This window comes from Manacus candei, unplaced genomic scaffold, assembly GCF_025592945.1.
Source record: "Manacus candei isolate 608988 ecotype Guabito, Panama unplaced genomic scaffold, ASM2559294v1 h1tg000048l, whole genome shotgun sequence".
NCBI classification, from domain to species: Eukaryota; Metazoa; Chordata; class Aves; order Passeriformes; family Pipridae; genus Manacus; species Manacus candei.
The window spans coordinates 4,892,897-4,910,564 of NW_026138096.1; the positions used below are offsets into that span (position 1 = coordinate 4,892,897).

At 40.3% G+C, this 17,668-nt stretch overlaps 1 protein-coding gene across 4 annotated transcripts in view; it reads right to left on the minus strand.

Moving 5' to 3' along the window:
• The window catches only part of AFAP1 (actin filament associated protein 1), a 116,618-nt gene that overhangs the window by 98,065 nt on the left and 885 nt on the right, over positions 1 to 17,668 (minus strand). The window lies entirely within an intron of this gene.

Consider the following 17,668-nt stretch of genomic DNA (forward strand, 5'->3'; position numbering starts at 1 on the left):
TGATGCTCTCTCCATTTCCCTCCTTCAAGATGCTCACAGGTTGCTTTCATCTTAACTATTTCCTAATTAGGGAACTTGAAATCCTTAGGCCAGGCTGGATGTTCTCCTTAAAATGAGTTACCAACACTCTCAGAAAACAGTAACTGGAGAGTCACTTTCTGAGGTACTGAAATGACTTTCAGCACAGTCTGTACAAGTAAGAGAAGTGCGCAAGTGTACAAATGTGCAAGTGTGCAAATATGTTTGAATTTCAAATTAGATGGTTATTTCTGCTTTTTTCTCATCCTTGCCTTTTCTGCAAGCTGTGGTTTTACAAAAACTTAAAAGTTAACCAGGGCCACCACTGAGAGGGACAGATGTTGTCTCTGATCCCTCATTTCCATGCCTTCCCTTGGGCCAAGATTAGCATTTCTGGACCACGGGTGAGTCAGAAGAGGGCATGGAGACAGCTCAGCATGTGCCTGTGGGAGCTTCTGTCAGCGCCCATGCAGGGCAAGCAGAAGGAAGGGAGGATGAGTTGGATCATCCCTTGTGGTAGAAGCCTATTTAGATTTAAAGCTATTGTGAAACAACAGTCTCTGGTGCAGATGTCACACAATGGTTAACACTGAAGGGACCTCTGTACATGGTCTAGTCCTACAGATGTGCATATATCTCCACACAAATATACATGCACATACATGATTATCCTCATGTTGCTGTGGGGGGAAGTATGACAGCTACCAGGAGGAAAGTGGTGGGAGAAAACATCTCTGTGTCCTGGGTCAGGCACTCAGGGTATGGCAGGAAGGCTGCAGCTCACTCCCAGCTCCTCAGAGAATACCCCTATCCCTGCGGGGTTTCCTTGTTTATCTGAAGGACTCAGCAGCTATGTGGGAGCAAAAATAAGGTTGTTTTTAATATGCAGTGTACTGAGCTTTTTGGAGTATGCATGAATCAGACAGAGAAACTTGGGGTTGCACAGGACATATTGTAACAAAACACCTGAAGGAAAAAATGGTATTTATTAAACACATATGCAAAATACTTCTGTGTATTATATGTGAAACACACTCAAGACACTCCAAACTGCTGAAATTACCAGAGGCAATGTCACCAAGAGCCTAAATGTTATAATTATTTTCAAATGAAAGCAATAGCTGCAAGTAGGCTCACATTTAGCTTTCTCCTCCCTGGGGCTGTGCATTCCTAGCAGGGGTGTTATCCTGCATCTCTGTGGAAAGCATTATCTGCTCTGATAACAATGCAGCATTGTGCTTTTAAAGACTACAAAGCAACCATGTAAATAGTAGGAAAGTTCATTCTGAATGTTTCTGGGAGAATTAAATAGTCCTGTAGTATTTAAGGTTTTACATTAGAGACATTATATATTTTCCCTTTTGAAATTTCCCTTCTGAAAATATAAGGTCAATAAACACAATATCAGTAGAGATTACATTTTTTACAAAAATAATGAAGCAGTGGGCTACCATAAGTACCCTTTACTTTTTATCTTTTTTACTCTGTGCGTCTACCTGATAATTAAACAGATGAGACTGCAACTGGATAAGCAAATGTTGTAATGAAGGAATGCATGGTTATTCACATCTTAGATTTCAAGGGGACTTATTTAATTTTTTGATGTGTTTTAACCCTCAGGACATTGTTCTCCAGGTGAAATTGAATACAATATAGTTAATACTACACTCTTTTTTTCCTACAAGTATGATTCAACCATATTATTCAACCCTTACAGAAGCAGCAGTAATAACAGAAAATGCATACATATTCTTACACTGTAAGATTAATTTAATAAAGTTATTTATGGGAAAAATAGTTGACAAGTATTTTGATTTGTGTTGATATGTAACAACCAAGAGGAGTGACCAATTTTAAAGATAACTTCTGGCAAGGTATTGAAATTCACGAGCAGCAAGGAAAATAAAAGCAGTAAATGAAAAAAAACAACCAACCAAAAAACAACAAAACCCCAAACAAACCAAAAAACACACCACTAACAACAAAAAAACCAATAAACCCCAACAGTCAAACAAACAGAAAGAACCCACATCTTTTAAGAATGGAGTGTGGAAAGATTGAAAGTTTTGGTGTTTCCAGTATATAAGAAAATGGAAGTGTATCTGAAGTGAGATCAGAAGATATTTCTTCTGAAGGTTTTCAGAATTCCCCTGCAGTGGGTTACATACATTGTATTTTTAACTGCCTACCTACAGATATATGTAACACAGTATACATGCGTGCAGAAGTGTTAACACAAGAGACTACACACAGAAATGTATTCATAAACTCCATCTGCTCAGCATATCACAAGCCCTTATAAAGAACACATAAATGCAGGCTTGCCTAAATTAAACAGCAACCACGTGGTGCTCTGCACTCGAGTGAACGTGATGTGTTTATGAACAGCACTTTCTAAAAAATGCTCTACCCTCTCCAGCTTTTAATAATATTTAACTTATCTCTTTCTTTCAACAAAAACTATTTAGGTGAAACAATACAGGAATAATCCTCACGTTTCAAACACTATTGAATCTGTCTGGGAGGTCACCTACAATAGGTAATACAAGCAAGATGTAGCCAGACAGCAAGTATTCAGCCTGAAGCAGTGATGAAGAACTACATTCCTTATAAAAACAGCTTAAGCTATTTTTAAGTCTTTGAACTATTTTTAAGACTTATACAGCAACAAGAAGTCAGACAAAGGCTGATACCAGTAAACAAATGTCAAGAGCCAAAGAAATAGAGAACATGGGTTATGTACACTGTTTGCCTTAGGGGTGAACGAAGGAGCTTCACAGAGTGCTCTGCATCTTCAGAGGTCTGCAGTTTCATTGGAACTTTTGGCCTATTAATAGACAGTTAAGCCTCTGAACTTTCCCACTGGTTTCAATGCAAACATACATATGTGCAAAGAACTTTGTTTGATTGTATCTCATGGGCATAACCCTATTTTTATAGGTGTTCATTTCCCACTGGAGTCATTTGAGTGCTGTTGCAAGTTTGCAGTTTCCAGTTATCTCTATTTAAATCTCCTCTATATTCTATGGCAATTATTGCTCTATTAACTATCTAAGAATGATAAATATATATAATATATAATGTATTTAATATGTAATATAATATAATATATAACAAAAAGTAAAACAAAAGTGAGTTTTGTTAAAAAAAAAAACCTTTAAGGAGATCACCTTACAACACAATATTTCATATATGGATTTCTGTTAAAGAAAGGCATGTTTCTCAATTATCTATAGCTATACTTCCTGCCCAATCTGAAACATACTTATAAAAGAATCAGGTTTTGGTAATAAATCCAAGTCACGGGTTCTCCCTGGACTTTCTGTCCAAGTCACAAATCCCTGACATTGCTCAGATGTAGGACTCATCTTTAAATGGATTAGTAAAGTATTGGTTAAACTTAGATACTCCAGCTTCCCAGAAACTACAATCTCTCATTTGCACCTTTTCAAGTACACAAGGAACAAAATTTTCCCAAATTCTAGCTGTAGTTTCCCATGTGATGGCTCCCAAGCCACTACACAATCAGTTCCTTTTCACTTTTCCTGTCTTCAGAACGTGTTTTCTGTAATTTGATTGCATATTTTTTTTGTTTTTAAATTTTAAAGTGGCAATAAAACTAATTATTTTCTGTTTATTTAAGATTAAGAATCCCAGTCACCCAAATGCAAGACATCTTAATTAGTTAGACACTAAGAACAGCAGGCTAAATAAAAATCTCACAGCTGAGTGAACTCAAATTTGGTATGCAAATCATCTAATATGAGACCAATATGTCAAATTACTCATAAAGCAGAGAACTAAAATTATACAGCAATGCCCAGAAATACACTAAGAATTTTATATCATAGACCTCATTTACTAAGAATCTGTCATCATTCCTGCATTTCCAGTCTCTTTTCAAAGATGTTTTCACTGAGTCCCATGAGCCATCAAAGCCCTGAAGTAGCCATGCAAAGATGTTGTGACAGACCTTTTTGTAAGCACCAAGTAAACCTAAAATTAGGAGCACACTTATATATGCAAATGCAAAGAATGATCATCTTGTTTTAAGCCTCCTGAATAAATTCCTTTAATGCAGAAGAATTACTCATTTTATAGGGTTGAAAGCTGAGGCAGGCCTTTTGAGCTTTAGCGGTGACATTCCTCTGACGAAATGCCAGTGCTTACAATGCAGTCATCTGTATCTCAGCTAGCTGCCCTAGGCTCAATGCACACTTTATGGAGAAATTCAGGCTTCCTAAAATAGACCTCTAGAACAGATCAGATTAATTACATCCTAGAGTAGCCAATTTCTACCCCCTGATTGTAAAGGAGGTCTACAGGCAAGAAGGTCAGCTTCAGACCTGCTCTCCAATGTGTGGCTTGAGTCAGGCAGGATGCATCCCACTCTAAGTGCCTATCAGCTTTCATATGCCTTTCATTTGGAAATCTGATCCCATGTGCACTAAAAGGAAAGTGAAAAAGAGCTTCCTTATTACAGTAAGATATTTAAATATAGTTAGAAAGTTCTTTAGTGGTATGCTATATTCACACATATATTCAATAGTGCTATTATTATTCATCATTTTTATGTCATCTTTTACCTGTGCTTAACCAGATTTGCTGAGAATAGGAGCAAGAGAAATATCCAGACTTACATTTACTGAGGGACCCATTAACTGGCACCACTGGGAGCCACAGCAGAGCTCACATAGAGCCTCCTCGGTGTCAGACTCACTCAGCATTCACATGCTGTTACAAGCACCAGGGACAGGCAGGACTTATGAAAAGATGATGACTCTTAGTTTCATATTCCCATTTTTTCAACAGATGGCCCAAGTGAGTGCTTTTTTTAGTGGCTTACAAGTACCAATAGTTGAGTCCTAATTTAGAGGTGAATAGATTAAAACAAATTGTTTATCCTCAGTTAGGAAGCACATTTCGAAATGCTTATCTTCAAGATTAGTAAATGTAACATTACTTCATAAAAATACATTCTCATTTCACTTTAACTTTAGCTTCCTCCTGTCACAGACTCATCACAGTCTTTTTCTCCCAGCCTCAAAACTGTGGTGAGAAAAACATAACAGATTTGACGTATAAGTGAAAGATTTCATCCCACTGTCCTAAGAAAAGGGAGGAGGGAAAGAAAGCACTTTTGGTTCCTAGCTGTCGCCCATCTATCAAGAACAGCAAATGTGACAGGCAATCACAAACATAATAAAAATGGTTTTAACAAAGAGCAACACCTATTCCCTCAAGTCTCACAGACAAGTTGGGTTTGCACTCAGTATCTTCACTCTTCCTAACTTACCAGCATCAGTTTAGTCACGCCAGTTTAGTTTCAGCCCCCAAAATACGCTGAATAATGCACTTAATACTACCCCTCTGCATCCCACTACTGCTCTTCTACACCTGGTGTAGATAAGAATCAACACATTTATTTCACAAATCTTATTACTATTTGCAATCATTCTCCTCTTTAGTCAACGTCCAAGTTGGTTGCCCTCTGCTTCACATTGCCTTTGGTTGCACATGTCAAGTTGCATTCTGTATTTGAAGGAAGCAATCTGAAATGAAATCCCCTACATAATTTCTACACATGGTCTTTTGATAAGAAAGCAGACCCAAAAAAATTCCCATTGGCAAGACTCTACATTGAAGGACTGAAAATCTCCATGATGGAGCACCTCTGCCTCATTTCTTACAATGGGGAAACCATTTGTCTTCCTTCTAAAGCAATTTGTCGGGATACTGACCCTATCATAAACTCTTCACACATGAAAATTAACAACAGATGCAGGTACTCGATCAAATACAGAGTAAGGCAAGGTAAAAAAAAAAAAAAGGATGGTAAACAATCATATATAGAGGATATGGCACCACTCAGACATGAATGTATGTCAAATCCAAAGCATCTCCAGTGTGGGGCAGGCTTTTGTTTAAGAACAAACTTAAGCATAAACAATAATTAATATGGTTGGTTGTTTTGGAGTAGGATATTTACGAGTGATGTGTGCAGACAAACCAGTTAGATGTTTTGCAAGTCCAGCAGATATATTGTCATCTTTGGACTCTACAGTTAGATTGAGGTCATCCCATGTTACTAAGGGCCCTGTATGACTAGATGCTGTTGATGATCATTTGGAAAAACAGCTATCAGTCTCAATCAATATACCACTCTAAATTTTCCCTTTAGAAGTTACTATTTGTAATCTGGAAACTGACAGCAATCTGACCTAACAAGCATCTTAGTAAAAATCCTACAATAACTATAGAGCAAAAGACTGGTGACACATTATTTATATAGAATATACAGTTCTTACTCTGAAAGAAAAAAATTGTGAAAATCAGTGCATATATGAAGAAGGCAGAAAAAAACCTCTGGGAAGACAAAGAAGCTAGGGCAATAGAAAACTACCCATATTAACCCATTTCACAGCTGTTTCACTAGCTTGATAACGCCATTTCTTAGCCCTCACACGTGGAGCAGACGGGATGTAGCCCTCTAATCTTTACATTACAAAACATGCAACTTTATGCTGACAGAGCTTTTAATCATCCAGGACACACAGTCTACCACTGTCAGAATTTGAATTCAGCGATATAATTCCATGGTGAGATCAGATAAAGAAAGGGAAATAACAGGATTCTGAAAAGCCCACAGTCTAGCAATCTTCACTACTAGTCACAAGCCACCAGAAAATCCAAACATAAAATAAGATAATGGCAGCAGACAATGAAAATTCTTGCTCAAAGGGCTCTCCGCTGGCGTTCCGTGATTTCCCAGCAGTCCTATTATTGGGGTCCCAAGTCCCTGATCTTTCCATTATTAGTCAATGACAAAAATGCACTTGCCTAAAGGCAGAGAAAGAATTATTGCAGGAACGGATGCTATTTCTTAAGCACAGGAAGGAGGAGGCATCACTCGGTTATAATGCCGACTGAAAAAAAAAATAAAATTATTTAAAGCTGTATTGGGTTTACTACAGTATAAACTGTAATTCCATAGGAAAATGCACTTTACATGTGAAATCAGCAACTACTATACATTTATTTTTTTCAGGTGGTTTTTATAATTCTGTTTTTAACAGTTTGAAATTACATTTTCCCCTTCTGCTTTGGACAACTTTCACTGGTGAATGTGGAGTTTCCTCCTTCTAAAAATCTCACCAGAAAGAAATTCTCACTTTAATAAAGAAGCAATACCAAAAGGAATTCAGTATTTTCCTAGGTAAGCTTACATCAGATGATGTCCAACAATAACAATTTTGGAGAATTATGCCACTAATAATGATTTCTCCAATCCAAGGAAAAGCCTTTTTATCATGCCCTTTGCTATCATGCAGTTACACCCTGGCAGACTCTCACCACAAGGTACAGTTGCTCAATATTACTTTGTACCTTTCTGAACTATGTAAAAACGCTCTTTAATACTGACCATAACAAAACAACCCTGTGAAGTGCTGTGGTACACACAGAGTCATGTTTCATTCCACCCCTCCTAGAGCTGATAAGAACCCTCTGGAATCATACACATACTTTTTGTTGCTTCATTGCACTGGATGCAGCTGAACTGAACAGGGGAAGGATTATTTTGGAAGACTACTGTAATGAAGTGACCTGATCCAGGATGGTCATGACCATCTTATAGCTGACCCTAGAGAATGCAATCAAAGAAAACTGACATAGCTGTGGAGGGTTTCAGCATGTCCTGCGTCAGTGAGAGAGAAAATTTGCACAGCTCTTCTCCACTGGCTCAGTGGGAGAAGGGTACGGTCTGTACTTTTAATAGCAAATAGTACAGCATTGAGTGACGCCACTCACGTAAGGAGTACAGGGCTGTAAAAACAGCAGGTGAGATGTTTGCCCCACAGACTGCATGGCAGAAGGGGCAGGTGAGCTAGTCCCTGCAAACTGCAGTTCAAACATGGTGGGACAAGCAGCTTATGGGTGCAACATCCAGCTTTACATCAAAAATTTTTTCCCAGGTAGAGCAGATAAAAACTTGTTCATCCCAGAGCTTAGGAGTGTTCCTAAACTCACTAGAGCTGCAGGAGTTAAGACGAAAGCTTATAAAGCAGGTGACAATAGCAATAAATGTCAAAGATGTTATAGGATTCTTACATGCTTCTCTCCTTCCTATGCGTTTCATTAAAGTGAAGATTACGGTTTTGTACTGAAACCTTGGGAGTGCTGAGGCAGTAGCAGGGCTGATGAAAAGAGGTGACCAGTGTACCAAAATCCTTACAACTATATTACACATTTATTTCAAGCATTCAGGCAGCCTGTCAGTTCTCTTCTTCCCTTTGCACTCTGAGTATCTGCCATTTCCAGTTCCTACTCTCCATCCCACATCATGAAATCATTAACTTTTTATGAGTTATTAACATGTAAAAAGCTGTTCTAAGGTACCAAGTGCTCTGTAAGTCACTGATGATGACTTGCTAGAAGACCACACGCTTCTTTAGCTGTATGTTCATAACTCAAATGGGCACACTGCTGCTATGTTGTCTCTGGGCAACTCTGCTCCTGGCTCAGCCAGTTGACTGGACCATCCAGAGGATGTCTCCTGGCCAAGAACAACTCCACAATCACACCTTGGAAAGCTGCATATCTTTATTTCATATATCTTTACTTTCATGCTATTTACATTTAGGTCTTGCTCTGGGTTGTTCAGATCCTATCTCACAAAGGGAAGCACTTAGACCTCAGTAGGAAGCAGCCCGTCCCTACAGCAATGTGCAGGGAAAGGGTTGGACTTGTCCATAAATACTGCTTCCAAGTTACCTCCCTGAAGAGAAAGAAGAACTTAACTAGTGTAAATGCAAAGACTGAGACTACTTAAAGCACACTCAAACCAAGCTAAGGTTTGATCCCTATTTGGCAGAGTATTTTTTCTTTATTTGGTTGTTTTTCTTTAAAGCTGGCAGAAAAACCAGAACAAAAACCAGAACAGCTGGTTTTTTGTAAGAGCTGGTATGTCAGGAAACTTAGCCCAAATGACCCCAAGTCTCAAAGACGGATTTCACCCTTTGCTCTCATAAAGTACAATAAACTTCAGGGCAATCTGAGTTTGCACTTATATGTTGGAGCCTGCAGCTGTGCTGACCATAAACCAGACAGGAATCCCCAAGTGCAAGTACAGCAAAGCGAGTTCCATAATGCTTAAAAAGATATTACTGTGGTAGGAAGAAAAAAAATGAAGGATTTTAAAAGGGTTGAAGAAGTCTAGAAATCCCCAAACATCATACCTCTTCAAGACAAGTTTTGCTTTCCATGTAATTTAATCAGTATTTTAGTTGTTTTTTGGGGGCAGACAGTCGTATGGGCCTTCTACATGTTTCTCTAATCGTCCTCGAGTTGTAGAGAGAGCTACTGTTTACAGGAAGCCTTCATTACAGCTTATTTTTTTACACTCGAATCACTTTTAAAAGTTACATAGCTGGACTATAAGCAAGAGAACACAAAAACGAGAGAAGTGGAGAAGATGAGGTCAAAGAGGGGACAGCTCTCAGCAAGATTTTCCACATATGCAAAATCTAGACTCAGTGTTTTATAAACAACAATAAAGGAGAAGATCCAAAGGGATGTGAAGGAAATTGGAGTATTGAGAGACTGTGAGGCTCAGTCATTGCAGACAGTCAGACGGCAACAGTAGTGACCAGGAGACTAATTGGAACTTGTGTTAGACTAAAATTAACTCTTGCATTTTTGGGGTTTGTTGGATACAGCTTGATCCAGATCAGCTCTGGAATAATGCTCAGGATGTGGTTGTCACAAGGGGGAAGGTGTCTTGATGGCTCCAAGCTGCAGCCATGTGGAAGTCAGTGAGTGGGATGCTTTTGGGGCCAGAATAGTTGATATGGGGTCAGTACACTTGCACACCTCCTGTCCATGAGAACTCACAGTCAGTAGACCAGCATAAAAGTGTATGCAACCCCAAGCACTAATCTCACTGATGTCAAATAAGATCATTATGTACTAGAAGGCTGCTAATAACCTTGTTGAACTTCTTGAGATTCATACAGGGTTACCTGTCCAGTCTGTCTGAGTCCCTCTGGATGGCATTCCTTCCTTCCAGCATGTCAACCGCTCCACCACAGCTTGGTGTCACCATCAAACTTGGTGAGAGTGCAGTCAATCCCACTGTCCCTGTCGCTGACAAAGACCAGTCCCAGCACCAATCCCTGAGGTACGACACTCATCATTCATTTACTTAAAGTCTAGTGCTCACATAAACACTTTTCTGAGCTCCAGGAAAAGAAGACCAAAAAGCTGAAAAAGGCAAACCAAAGACAGCAAGTCCCAGAGAAGACGAAAAGTTTACAAACACAGGAACAGACAAACTTTCCCAGAGAGAGAACAACTCTTCCTTTCCCCAGAGGACACTTGTTTTGTTTATCTGAGTTTTTTGGTGTGTGCTTTCAGCTGTCTGCATGTTTGGGGGCTTGTTTTCATTAATTTCCAAAGTGAGAGACTTCAAGGTTTTTTGATTTGGGTTTGTTTTTTTAAGGTCTTCAACTATTTTTTTTCCCCCTTTTAAATGAAACCTTACTTGTTAAATATCCCTTTTTTCAGAAGAAATAACTAACCTTGGAAATACGATTGTTTTTGTAACCAGGTGCAGTCCCACCCATCCGCAATCAGCATTATTCATCCTGGCCCACATCCAGAATTTTCCCCAAGACTCTTCGGGGTGGGTTTCATTCCTGTTAAGCTCAAAACAAAATGCTGTGGCCTGACCTAGCCTCTTCTCTCCTTTCAGCTCTCCTGGTTCTTCCTGAAGGACCCACCATGCATGCATCATCCCCTCTCTAAGGAGACTCGCAGCTTTTCATGGTCCTAATGGCAAACACATGGTGCAGACACAGGGATTAGGCGAGGAGGAGAAGAGTTCTGTATATTCACAGAAGCTGCTCAGCCTGAATACTTTATCCCCACTCCAAGAAGCAAATACTTTCATTTTCCAAAGGGTATTTCTTTTGATTATGCTGTGTGTTAACAGAGCTGAAAATCACTGAGCTTCTAACGTTTTCAGGTATTTATTTTCTTCGGCCTGTATCTCTTACAGCCAGTGACAACAACCAGTAGGTATTTCGCTCTATTCCCTAGCATGGACTGGCTTACAAGAATAAATCCCACTCTGCATAAGGGCAATTTCTTTCTGTTTGACCTATGCTAAGATGTAGCAGCAGAACAGCATCAGAGAGTGGCCCCTCTGCACCTCAGCTCCCAGCCACTGCTGCCCTGGTAACACTCGGCAGCCCTGCTCCTGAAGTCATCACTTCGCCTTTTACGTTATCCCTCCTATTTTCAACCCCCTGCCACTTTATTATTTGCTTGCAGGGCTGAAATGATGTTTTCATGTTTGGTCTGACCAGACACAGGCAGCCAGCTACTGAAGCAGGAGCCCCCAAATGATGACACAGGACTCAGTTCCTCAGACCAACTCCTGCTGGTAGCTTTCCCTCTCCTCCTGATGATGTGGGAATAAGACCACTTATGGCTTTGGCCTCTTAAAACCCCTCTACCAAGTGTTTGTGTAGCCATGGTGCCTGGCTGCTGGAACTCATGGTCCAGAGTTTCAGCCCCTCCTGGCACCATCCATCCCTGCATGGGCAGAGATGCTGAGCAGGGACCCAGAGTTCTGATGCAAGCTCATCAGTGAGGACGAGCACTGCTGGCACACAGCATCTGACAGCACCATCTAAAACCACCTAAGGATGTCTAACTGTCAAAACCTTCCCCTTGGCTGCCAAAATCCTCAGGGATAGCCCTAGCCTTTGAAGACAGACAACAGGCAACATAATTTTGGGCAGGCTCCTTCTCCCTCAGGTTTGCAGCCAGTGCCCTGCCTAGTGCCAGTTCAGCAGCTGGGGCTATAAAACCTGTCAAACTGACACAGCACATACAGAGGAAAACCGCAAAAGTCATTATTTCCATAACCCACTAGCCAGTTCATGTGCCTTTTTTTTCCTGACAGAGTAGATAACCTTTTGTTAAATGTACTTTGCATTTTATGAGCATTTTCCTTGCACCTGCTATTGTTCATTTCATATGGCATTTCAAACTTCCTTCCCCAAATCTGGTACCAAGATGGTTTCTGCCAAGAACTGGCTCGTTAAAAACAACAAAATTTACAGATCATACCCTGCTGCTGGCCATCCACATTACCAGTTTGAAGTTTCAATCTTTCACTTGAAAGTATAACAGTAAACATATTTATTTATTAGCAATTAGCCATTTTTCTCAGAAAACCTGCGTGACAAGGGCAGCTCTAACATATATCACCTATACATATACACGCTCTTTATCTATATACATCTACATATATATTTGTATATATCACATACACACAAGCATATGACTGTAAAGGCAGAATTCCACACTAGTAATTCTGCCTGTTCCCATTGCTTCTTGCTCTCTCATCTACCTGTCAGCAAGGACTTTGCTTGCAAGGAAGTCAGGCACCAAGTGACAACCTATCAACCTGTCACTATACTGAGCCCTGGAAAGGAAGGCAAGAAAGTTTTATCTATTGCAGCTGGCAAGAAAACGAGAGAAAAGGAATCTGAAAATGGGAGTGAATTTAGTGTAAATATGAAAAAAACCAAGAACACAAAAGGTTTTAAATTTTTAGTTAAACTCCAAAACCAGAACAAGGTCAGTAGGGAAAACCAACCAAACAAACAGAAAACAAACAAACACAAAGTGTTAATAATGTTTTGCATGCTGAAAAGGGAGATGTTGCAGCTGAGCAGCTGACCTTGGCCTCTGAAAGAGACCTAGAGTAGCCTGCAAAGGCACATGTTCCCACAAAAAAATAGCAAACCACTTGATCTGAGGAAGCTACATTATTTCATGTAAGAATCAGAGAAGTCTGAAAACACTTACTTATTTCCTAACATTTACAGGTGCAGAAAACACCTAAATTAATCTAACTGCATCAATTCCTTAGTAAAAATAATGCTGAGGCTTAGAATGGGACTGAAGACCATTGCCTGACAAAGGCCGAAGCTGCAATGGTTTATGAATGATTTGCCAATGCCACTGAGTTGTAGTGGAAGGCTCTTCCACTGCTTTACAATCATCACATTTTATTAATCAGCCCAACAGCAAATGGTAAAAATAGAAATCTGCCTACAAAGCTGGCACATATGGGGAAAGCTCACTCCTGGTTGTTTTATTTTAAACAAATTCTACAGTAGCTCCCATTGTTTGTTTGTTTTTCCCTCTAGACTAGATAGCATGTGGCTTATGAGCCACACTGATAGATGCGATAAAGCTCCTGCCAGATCTGATTGATGACGGCACTGGGAAGTGCTGTGAAGGTCACAGTGTAATTCTCTCTTTGCAGCTGCTCCGGGTAAAAAATGGTACAGGAAAATAAAATCTGGATCCACTAATTGCTAATTAGCAGGGAAATCCCCTCCTTACCTTGCCTTCTCCTCTCTTCCAATTTCGAACAGGAATGCCATAAGCATGTGTAACCGATGAGAGACCAGATAAGTTTCAAAGAGATACTTAAACATACTTTAATGGACCAAAAAAAGAAAAAAAAAAAATCCAACCACAGCAACTGGCCAAATATTGAGCCTTTATACTTTGAAGACAGTGCAGAGTAGTTTAGCATGAAAGCAGCATATGAAAGAGCTTTTACCATTTGCTTTTCTGCAAAACTGAGATAACATACCACTACATATTCCCTATGAAGGACTGCTATCTCTAAAAGCACGAATACATGAATTAAGCTCCTTTCCCAAAGTCCATCCATTTTAAATGAACCAGGCAAGCATGCTTATTAGAAGCGACTACCAGTAAGTCAGAGCATCAGTCAGTCAAGTAGAACACCAAAATCCTCTTTTCCATATATGTTGAGAGGTGATGAGGAGAGTGATAAGAGACTTTGGGGAATTCACAAACATGATATAATGACAGTTCCCTAATGAATAATATATATTCAGTGAAACTCATTGCAATTACCTCACATACACAAAGTGTTGTATTTCTTGGGGGTAAAAGGCTGTTATCTTTGAGACATCAGCTACATTACAGATTAAATTTGAAACCACTTGTGTACTCTTTTCTGGCACTCACTATTAATGGATGGAAATATTTTTATTCAGCATTTTGTACTCATAAAGATTTTGGCACAGTAAGGCCATTAACAACATCTGTCTTAGAGAAAGACAGTCTTTATCACTCAGCTCAGAAATACATGATGGCAGAGAGATGCTGGCAGCAGAAATCCCCAAGACAGTAAAAAAATCCCACCACTATGTCACCATGAAAGGAATAATACCCTAATTTTTTTTTTCTTTTTCAGTTTAGGAAAGATATTTAGAGAAGACAGTCCTATGCAGTTTGGTTATTTTGCTGCCAAATACACACCATCAATTTTTAAAATATCACTACGTGCAAAGAGCGGTAACTATACAAAATCAAACTGACCAGATAAAGTCCTCTTAGGAGCCTCTTTCCTAGATTTCTTGATGAACACTGGTAAAATATACAACAGATATACATTCATCCTTTTCACAGCCTACCGTATTCTCCAAAGAATACTCTAAGAGAGGTAATCACCATCAGCTCATTTGGACATTGCTGTGTTAAGGGTGCTCGGCACCTTTAGCAGTCAAACTTTACTGTGCACCACATGTCACAACAGACTTTCTGCTAAGGTGGCAGAGGGGTAACTGATGGCAGAAAACTAGTTTTCTGCCATTCAGGATTTAATTTCTTGCCTTATCTCTGGAAAATAGGGATTATGTTCCAAAAGATTACTTTCTTATCTGCTATGAGATATCCCCCTCTGCACAAACCCAAATTATGTTCCTGCAATACTATTCATTAGCATTACTCCCATCAGCATGTCTTTCACAACCTAGAGAGTCAAGAGTTAACTTCTAATCAGAGTATCATAGAATCTTAAATGGTTTGAGTTGGACAGGACCTTAAAGATCTTCTAGTCGAGCAAGAACAATGTAACATATAATAGTACAGACACTATTTTACAACCTATATATATACATAGTATTTCACAGTGATGATCCACAGTCGACACAAATGCAGGACCTTTACGTATACATAGATGGGTAGGTGCAGTGAGACAGTCATGCTGGTGTAACCCCTGCATACCACACTCAGGGTCACTCCCCTGCAATTGCAGCTACGTGTTTTCCTACCTGCTCATACTGTGTTGACAGACTGTTCTCCCTATGGCTTTATGCAGACACTCCCCCAAAAGATATGGTATTAAAAACTTAAATTGATCTAAGGTCAGCTTAGGATGCATCCTAGTAGGAAAATAACCTTTATAGATGTAGTAGTACATTCAAGACTTGGCTTTTTCAGTCCTTCACTGAAAGTTCAGAGCCCACAGTAACTGCAGTCCTTTGGCTGACTTACATCTTTCTACTGTTTTTGTTGGGTTTGACTGTACAGTTCAACTGTGAGCCTAAGAACATTTTACATTAGGAGTGTATTAACCTGGAATAATATCTACTGAGTGTGTAACCCAGTCACCTGCCCAGATCAGACAGACAGTTCCTGTGCCAGATGAAACCCTATATGAATCAGGGAAGTCCGAGTCATATCAATAGCCAGGTGTCACTCACATCCAAAACCAGTTGAACTGTGCAACTGGAAGGGATGCATAATTTTTTTGAAAAATTGCCATACTAGGATTTACTGTGACTAAAAACCATAATAGAGTGAACTAAACTGTACAGGAGTTTGGAACCACAAGTCCTTGCATTCCACCCTCCTTCTTCAGCAAGAGATGTCTTGCAAATGAATATTAAGTACATCTCTTCCTCCTCCTCCTCACCCCCTCCTCGCCAAACAAAGAGCACAGCTTTGAACAAAGCACTTAACCAGGCAGGCTCCTGGATACTACACTCCCACTGAAGGACCTATCAGACACAAAACTTTTGAAAATGGATGGAAATTAAATCGGTGTACTCCAGATTGCATCAACCAGCCCTGAACCCCTGGCTCTTTGTCCTGAGGCGATGTCTCAAGGAAGTCGGTAGCAAGCAGCAGGGCTAGACAATTCCTGATCTGAGCTTACAGCAGGTTGTCTTTGCACCACTGAAAGGAATAGCACAGTTAGTCATATGTGTATCAAATACAGTGTGTCCCCACTGAGACTTCAGTATTTGATTTTGGGTTTTGTGTCTCTGACAGTATCCCTTCAACTCGGAGTTTCAGGAGATGAAAATGAAAACCTACACCAAGATAGTAAGATTTGAAAATCGTGTGAGTGGCTGATCTATTGAAGTGCTGCATTTTACCCCCTCCTTGTTACTACTGCTTCAAGAAGTACTGCAGTTTCAACCTCACAGATCTTCCAAATCCCAAAATCCACCTGAGACCCAGGAGCACCACTAACACTGACTTTTGCTGACAAATTTCCTGGGAAACACCTAACAGTGTGATCTATCACCAAAGGCAGTTGAGTATTTGCTCATTGTTGTTTGCAGGCTTGTCACTGCAATCACTGGCTATCCTGACACACAAAGAAAAGATGCTTCTTTTCTGAATCCATTTCAAATTCTTCTTAAACCTATCTGGTGCCCAATAGCCCCAGAAAGACATGACGCTCTCCCTCTGGCTCTAATGCAGGATTTGCTCTTCTTCCACCCTGGTTCCAAAAGGAAAAATTGTTCAAAAGGAGAAAGTAATTGTTCCGTTCTTCCCATGGAAACCACCAGGAGGCATAAGGGATGACTGAAAGGCACCGAGTGCCCATACTGAAGAGCACTGATGGATGGATCCATCTGGTTGCCAAACTGTTCCCTTGTGCCCTTGCACTGACCATTCTCCGAGAGGTAGACAAAAAAAAGCTTCATAATACTGTTATTTTCATGAAAGAAAAGAACAGTTCTGTAACACTTGGAGTAAACAGCAGTAGAGCACCTGCAAGGGCAGGACACTAGCTATGGCATAATCATTACTTGTTATGGATACCTCTGAGAACTGAACCAAGCTGTGCCGTGACATTTTTTTCCCCATGGAACAAAGAACTGCACAAAGAACAGCAGAACTGGTCATCTTAGGAAGTCCTGAACTGCAGTACATTGTTTAATTGGATCTTTCTGGCTTTGAGATTTGTCATTTTATAGTTGGATCTCAGCTGCAAAGTTCAGTCATATGATAAACGGAACAGGCTCAGGCACACCAAGTGTTGGCATCAAATCGATCATATAAGATCCAGAGGGGAGATGAGATAAATATTTCTCTGCCCCTGACATCTGCCTTGTCTTGCCTTTCAGAGTGTGCATTCACTCAGCAGCGCTGCCCTTCAGGGCAGGTGAATGCGTGGGTTTCCGAGAGATGCCTGCCTAAATCCACTCACCTCCTGCCACTCCAGAGTTTTCAGGTTATAAAGCGACGCCTGCTTCTGGCCGTTTATCTGCCTCTTTTGCCGCCTATTATTTTCCTACCGCCTAAATCTCCGGCAAGCTTCCTCTAACCCACACACACAAAACACAACGGGCGTAGAACCGACAAAGTTGAGTTTCCAAAAAAACCTCTCAGTGGAAGAAATCGAACCACGTCGCTGTGACCGGTCCCCCCCAGCTGCCAATGGCAGGCAGCTTCTCAGCTCGAACCTCCGTTCAACAGGAAATCAAGGAGGGGGTCGGCCCGGGAAGCCAATGGG